Source organism: Telopea speciosissima, chromosome 2 (assembly GCF_018873765.1).
Source record: "Telopea speciosissima isolate NSW1024214 ecotype Mountain lineage chromosome 2, Tspe_v1, whole genome shotgun sequence".
Classification (NCBI taxonomy): Eukaryota; Viridiplantae; Streptophyta; class Magnoliopsida; order Proteales; family Proteaceae; genus Telopea; species Telopea speciosissima.
The window spans coordinates 59,066,606-59,075,027 of NC_057917.1; positions in this window are offsets into that span (position 1 = coordinate 59,066,606).

Here is an 8,422-nt window from a genome sequence, read left to right on the forward strand (position 1 = left end):
ATTTTTTTCTATCAGTGAATGACATCTTATTTAATTTTGATGAGCTCTTGCGTCTTGGATTCTAAGATTCTAATGAAATTCCAAAGTTGCTTCTGAGGTTGAACAATTAAATTCCAAGAATCCTAATTGAGAGGTGGGAGAAGAACACACCCATCGAATTTTCAGATCACATTCCATTTCATGGATGCCAAAAGCTTGAAAGACCAAGGTTAACCCTTCTTAGAATTCAAAACCAACAAGAAAGATCTAAATATACCACTTTTCCACTGCTTCCTAATTCTGGCCGAAAAGTTAGAAACAAAAGGAAGAAGCTAACACATATATACCTACCTTATGGTCTTCTTTTGTTTGTGCATCCTTGTCATTTCATCATTTCATCTTGATTAATCTAATGGGAGTGTCTGAATGATATCTCCTTTTGTGTATTTAGAAGTTGGCAGTTTCATTTAATTGTTCTTTGTGTTATTTTCAAAATCATTTAATGCAGTTTTTTTTTAATGAAAGGGTACATCTATTATTTCACATAAGAACTACATTACATAACTTTCAACTTTTTGCATACATTATTTACCAAAAAAAACACTTTTTGAATACATTTGATGTTTTCCTTTATATTAGGTTAAGAAATACAATATTATAGTTGCGGGTGAAGACTGAAGAGAAGACCAACCTTACTATGGGCGGCACATGTACATGTGTGCTAATTAAGACTTTCTCATCACCTCTTACCTCATACATTCTTTTAGTCTAACCGGCCGAAATATTTTGAGTCTCCCTAGGCCTAAGCCCTAATCCTAACCCTAACCTAGGTGATGACTCTCAGTCTTTTCTTCACAATGAAAATCCGTGGTCCCAGTTGGGTTTGAAAGTTGAACAGAGATTCCTCTCCTCCTCCCTTCTCATATATATATATTTGGGTGAACTTTATCAGTTCAGTGCCTTGGGTTCATACCTCTGTTTAGGTTTCTATTATTTGATTGCCATGTTTGTAAACATAAAAAAAATAGCCAATATAGTCACCCCACTTAATTCCTCTTCACCTGAATTATGTAGTAGAAAAATGGTATTTTGTTTGTCCAACTAGCTAGCAAAAATTTATTTTATTATTGAAAAAACTGAGGGAGATAAACAACTATACAAGGAAATGATACAAGATAGGACTGGAGGAGACACCACCACACATGGTCCAGCCTCAAAAATCAACCTGTAGAATAAAAAAGAACTATTTTGTTCATCAATACATACCTTTATAGATGTGCTTATCTATACATTAGAATGGATCTTCCAACATTGTATACATCATTTATCTTTCTCTCTCTCTCTCCCTCTCCCTCTTTTGTACAAGGTTAGGTGTGTCTCATATTTTGCGGATTCACATAATTATTATTAGGTCTGTATTTGTAATTAGGTTGGATTTTGGGTTCATTACATATGTAAAGATAAAATTATAATTATGTAAGATTAGGGTTTTATGGTTCCTTATATATTGTCTGTGTGTGTAAACCTAAACACAACTCTCTTTGTTTTTTTTTTTCCGGGTCAAGAAAGATCTATTGATTAGAGCATGCAAAACACGTGGAGTCAGAATTACATAAATCGACTATCCATGGAGTGGATAGAAGCCAAGATGTCTCACACTCTAAAGACACCGCCTTCCTAGCCAAGGTATCAACTACAGAGTTGAGAGACCTTGGAATATACGAAACATTATAGCTAACAAAGTACGAGCATAGCTGGGAAATGTCCTGAAGGATCAAAAGGATGCAGGTTGCTTGTAGGATTAATCCTTTAATCTGGTTAACCAAGTCAAGGCTATCATACTCAATAAGGACATGGTCAAGATATTTTCCGATAGCATAGAGGAGATCAGAACGAACTGCAGCAACTTCAGCTTGAAGACAGTTCAAGACCTTTGTGGGAGACGATAAGGCCAGGAGGCAATTTCCACACCAATCCCTGATGATAACTCTTAATCCCGAACCTAAACAGAACTAAGGAGATATCAATTAAATGGGTGAAATGGAGAGTGGTGTAGAGAGTCTTTCTTGTTTAGTGAAAATTCTCCAACTCTTTTACATGGATGTGAGTATTCGTATCGAATCATATTAAATTCTTCGTATTGTGTATAATTGCTCTCTTTCATTATGCTTTTCATGTGTATCTCTCTCGATCACATTATGCTTTTCAGGTAAAGACACTACCAAAGTATACAATTTTGAATTGAAAGTTAAAAACTTCCTCAACACCAACCCCACACGCTACCGCAAAAGGAGGAAAAAAGATGAAAAGAAAGAAAGAAAGACAAAATGGGTTAAAACACAAAAATCTAATAAGCTTAACTGGATCACATAATATTGTAACGTGTCATGCAATTCAAGTCAAATTCAAATTCCAATACATTGTTGGTTTGTTAGTTCAACAAAATGTGGTTATCATTATAGTACAGGGTCAGGATCAGGGTCAGGGTCAGGGTCAGGGTCAATTAATTTATGTGTCCAACGCATTTGTGGCTTGTGGCCCCGCAACACTCTCTTTCTAGCTCCACTACCCAAACAGGACCACCCAAAATGGAAATCCAGGTGGGGAGAGAGAGACTGGAAAGAAAAAACAAGTTTGATTTTACTTTATATATTAGCTGATCGATGAACTGAAAGTCTCAATATCTATGTTGTCTTTCTACTTATTAGCTAGAAATTCTAGAAGGGGGTTGTGGGTGGTGGGGGGCCTTATCAGTGTTGGGTATATTTAGTAGACTTGGACTCTGTAATTTTGGAAATTTTCAAAGTCTTGGGAAATTTGGCTTTTATCAAGTGAAAATATTGTACAAATAACTGCACGCTTACGTTGAGATGGATTGTTGTTTTGTGTTTCTCGTGTTTGTGATATGTGAGTGCTTAATTGACTTCTATTATCCATTGATTGCAAATGGATATTGCAATAATAATGAATGGATGATATATGCAAGATGCCATTCACACATAGATTAAATTTTAGATTATTTTCATTCTTAATTTACATGTCAAATATCAAGTTTTATAAACTGTTTCAAAAACCAGCTCAAATTTTATTGGTATTTGAAGAATTGTGTTGTAGTAAAAGCTAGCAAGGAAAAAACTCCATAAATTAAATGGTTTTATAAATAAAAAGGGCTCATGTTTTTTGTACTGCAGCATAGGCTGCGTCCAGACATGTGGGCCTGCCACTCGGGGGGGGGGGCAAGGTGGTCATTGTATCCATCCTCATGTGTTTGGACGCAGCCTGCGGCCCCTGCACAGAGAACATTCTCCCAAATAGAAAATACTCCATAAAAACATGTATCATAAGGTTGAGATAGGTTTCTAATTTGATATATGGCTTTTTCAAGGATTTTTCATCTATTCAACGATCAGAATAACCAACATAGAGCAAAAGAAGTAGTCTTGTGCATAGTTGGAAAACCAGGTTTTCTTACTCGACTCGTATTTTAGAATAACCTGGTGACTCCGTTTTGTCAAACCCAGTCAAGACAAGTCATGTTAATACAATAAATATGTATAAATTAGTAAAAAATAAAAAAAATACAAAAAAAAAATAAAAAATAAAAATCAAGGAATCACATATCAATACATTTTGAGTTTATACCATTGAACAAGAGAAGGGAGCCGAAGAGTTGAGGGTTTCTTACTGCTTTAAAATACGGATTTACTATTTTTTTTTAAAAAAAGACTAAACTTGTTGAGTTTGTCATGACTCTGGTAAAAATACCGAATCTTATTTGACTCAGACGATTTAAGACCCAGTCTCATCATTTTTTTACCCTAACCTAGTCTTTGCGACTCTTGACCAGGTTTTCCAAATGTTTGATTCGACTTGGGCAACTTGCCCCCAGTCAAAATCCGGTTCATTTAAGTACTGTTTGCTTTCAACAAAGGTCATGTAAAGAAAATTTCTATCAAATTCCCAATTTTTTATATTGATTTTACCTACGAATTCCTTAACATGGCTTTTACCTTCAAACAAACAAAGCAATTAGATAAATAAAGAAACCTATTAAGATAAAGATATAAAAAACACATGTGGGAGGCCTACGCCAACGCTCCCATGTGTCTATCTCTCTCCTCCTTAAAACAAGGGGGTAGGGGTGTCTTTTCACATGAGGAGGAGAGAGATAGACTCATGGGAGTGCTGGCATGGACCCTGATCCTCAACTGTCAAGCTGCCCGGCAGGACCCTACTGCCAAGACACAACAAAGCGATAAATGATCGCCTTACCCCCACTCGGGCAGGGGTAAGGTAGTAATTTACCACCTTCCTGTGTCTTGGTAGTAGGGTTCTGACCGGCAGCTCAGCAGTAGAGAACCCAAATTGGTACTGGCATAGGCCACATTCCCGGACAGAGATCTTTTTTCTAATAAAGAAACATTATAAGATTTACCATGGGTTGAATTTCCAAAGCCCATCTTATTTCCATGTTCTTTTTCTCAATTGTACTTTGAACTGTTAGACTATGCCTTTGAACATGTGGGAAGTCAGGGTAGGAAACCCTCCCTACGAAATTTTGGGGTGGGGGAATCACCCCTCAAAAGGAAAAAGAAAAGAAAAAGGTGAGCGGGGGAATGACCCCTAGAAATACAATATCAAATTCTATGGACAGAATAGGGGGAGATAGAAACCACATACAAGAAACCTTATGCTTGACAGCACCAGAGGCAATCAAATGAGCCTAAAAAATTACCAACTCTAGATATAAAATAAATTTTACAAAGGAAAGAAAGAAACCGAAGCTAAAATGGCCTCAATGATAGCAGAAAATTGCTCAATGAAATATTGTCCTGTTGAAGCTGTGCAAAATTGTAATATGGAAAAGCCCATTTGAACTCTCATATGAAAAAGCCCATATGAACTCTCATGCATCTTGGTTTGGAAGGTTTAGTTCAAGTTTCCCTAATAAACGTAAATTTGGTCAGAATTTATTTATTTTTTAACATAGAAATTTCCCCAAAAAAAAAATGGATGATCAACAAAAAGGAGGGGGGTAAAATTAAACAAAAAGAACCACTTAAGCCACCCCATCTGAGTATTGGATTGGACTGGAAGGATTACATTCAACCACATACAATAGCGCATAGTAGTTTAATGATGAAACTATCCCTCTAGGATTCCAATCACGGGGTCACATCATGGTGGATGAAGAGACTCTCTCTTCATTCTTGATGGTGAGAAACTTTCTCCTATATAAATTGTTTCCAAACATATTATTCAAACACTATTATCAACACAATAGAAACATTTTCAAACTCAACCCACCCCCCACCCCTCCAAAAAAGGGGGGGGGGGGGAAGTACAAAGAAAAAAAGAATTTAAAAACATACTTGGGAATATTTCTAAATAGTTTTCCAACATGGTATGTACAATTTGTTTAATTGTAACAGTTGCCTGAAACACTATTATTCTGTATGATAGAATGCAACACAAGAGAGGGGTGAATTGGGTTTTTATAAACTTAATATCGTATAAGCAATACTCATAATCACACAATGATAAATACATGTAAATATATAAAAAATAAACATGTTGAGTGTCATGAAAGACCTTATCAAATACTTGTCGTGTAGTGAGTGTAAGGGAGAGATAGAGATAGACACAATGAAACACATAGGAGATTTAGAGTAGTTCGGATTCACCAATCCCATATCCACTATCCGACTCACACAAGTCAAGGATTTTCATTATCAAGGATCTCTTTCCAAATAGTAGGAATCAAGTCTTACACCTCTCAATCACAGTCCTTTAGATTGAGTACTTGGATTACATAGATCAAGGATTTCCTTTAGGGTTTTGATCTTAGACTTAGGACAAACTACTACATCAATTAGATTAATAATATGCATAACACGTACAAGCTACAAGTATACAAGTGTTTGGTCTAGGGAGATCGGTTCTGTTTGGGCGTTCTGGAATGCCTAATTAACATATTTCTTGGCATAATTTGACATTTATTCAGTGACCTGGAAAGAAATACCATGGAGTTTGGAGTTAATTTAACATCCCTCCTACAAAGGTGACACCATTTGTGGGTCTTCAACCCTAATCTAGGTGGAGACTCCCCGGCCATTTTTTCAATCTATTCTCTTACAACGTGAGAAGATACTACCGCGAGGTACCAGACAGTCATGTATCCCCCCTCCCCCCCCCTCCCCCACTTTAACTATACAGGCATAAACCCACTTTAATCCAATTATAGAAAAATGTTCCTATTGCGTCGAATTCCTCTCCAGGGAACCCAACACCTAGGGAGTGCCGGAGGGCATCCAACGGCATTGACGTTGTTTGATTCCAAGTACTCGAAATCACTATCCAATCACTATCTATTATATAAATTTTTGGCAATTATTGTTTGGGTAGGATTTCCCAAAATAGGAATCAATATGATTTACTTGGTAACTTCGTTCCTTAATATTAAACCTATATTTTTTCTGTTTTCGTTTTTGTAAGAATCTTTTCCAGCCGTCTTTAATTGAGCTCAGCATTTGTTTCCACCCCATACAACACGTCGTACTGTTGTGTTCACTTAATGTGAACAAAAACACTTTGGTATGCTTACGTTCATCTGGTGAGGCAATTAGGCTGACGTCTTCTTTTCTAAAATTTCTTTAATGCAATATCCTCAAGGTTTCCAATTAATTTCCACGAATCTGTTCCATGAGCCTGCCCTTGTTTTCATGTAAATTTTCAAGTCTTTGATTTTAAGAGATTATATATTATTTTGAGTATTATTATAGTATTTTTTTCATATATTTTAAAGGACCAAGTTTTCGTGAATAGGATCCCATTCACTGTGGGGTGGGAGAGAGTATGGGAAAGGGTATTGGTAAGGTATTTTGGAACATACAAAAATCCTAAGAGAGGTTTGTGAACCCTAGGATGGTGGGTGAATTATCCTCTATGGGTGGAGGGGGACTTAGTCCTATATTAAATGACAAAATTATTATTTTAAAACCATCCTCTATTGTGTGCTTTGTGTGGCAATCACGCTTAGACACAGAACTGCCTTGGGGTGCCTTGAAAAGTCCACTTTTACATGAGAGCAAGACGATCATTTCCAGGTACCCCAAGGAGGTTCTGTATTTGGGTGTGATTGCCACACTAAGCTCAGGACCGGTTAACATTCTTTCTTCCTTAAAAAATTTACATCAAATACCATTATAAACAAATATGATCCAAAGCAACAAAGGGTGCCTCTCAAAAATCAAAATGTTGAAATTTTACAAGGAAACAAAATTTTCAAGAAAAAAAAAAAAAGTCTTTTTCAGCTATTTTAATCTGAACAATCAACCCTCATAACTTAAGATTTACTTGAAACGTTAAACACTGTGTACCTTTCCAAGACTAAGACTAGCTAGACTAGACTCACTACTACGAGTGAGAGAGAGAACGAGAGAGAGAGAGAGGAATGAAGCAAAGTGAGTGAATGACAAGGGTGTGGTTGGAACAATTTGGTCGATGTAAGCAACGTAAGCCAAACGGCCATTGAATGGTATTATGTATTAATGCTACCAATATCTCATCCCCGTCCCCATGTGGGTAGAGCATATCTGAACTCAAAGACCTCTCTCTCTCTCTCTCTCTCCTGTTCTTTTACTTTTTCTTTTCAATAAAAATCCCTCACCTCATCTACTTAATTAGCCCAATATCATGGATGCTGAACAAAATTATATGTCTCTTTTAGTTGCAGAGAAGGTAAGTAAATTTTTTCTTAGCTCTGCAATTTTGAAGGTTAATTTTGATGGGGTTATTATTGAAATTTGTCATCATGAATCAGTCAGGAATTTATGTAGTTTGGTTGTGTTGGTTTGTATATTGATGATGAGCAGGTGCAAAGTATGGAAGCAGAGATAGAGTGTTTATATAAAGAGAAGGAGAACCTCAAGGTTTCTCTCGAAGTGATGAGTAATAAGTGCAGGTTCCTTCAAGCCTGCCTCTTAGAGAATAATAAACTGACACAACAAGAAACAAGCTGCAAGGCCGCCGCCGCTGCTTCCGGCGGGAGTGGCTCAGGTGGGAATGGAGACGTTGCAAAGACAAAGGTGTCTCGAGTCCTTATAAGAACCGATCCAGGGAACATTAGTTTAGTAAGTCTGTTTTCACTTTTTTTTTTAAGTACAAAGTTTTCCTTCAATTCATATATCTATAGTCCTAGGGTTTTTGTATGTTTCAAAATACTCTTCGGATACCCATTCCCGCCCTCTCCCGTCCCTCGGTGAATTGGGATCCTTTTTTTAATCTAAAAATATTGTTATATATGGATGTCTATTAATGTGGTGGTTTCATGGATGATCAGGTAGTGAAAGATGGGTTCAAGTGGAGGAAATATGGACAGAAGAAGATGACTAAAGATAATCCATCTCCTAGAGCTTATTACAGGTGTTCCATGTTTCCTCAT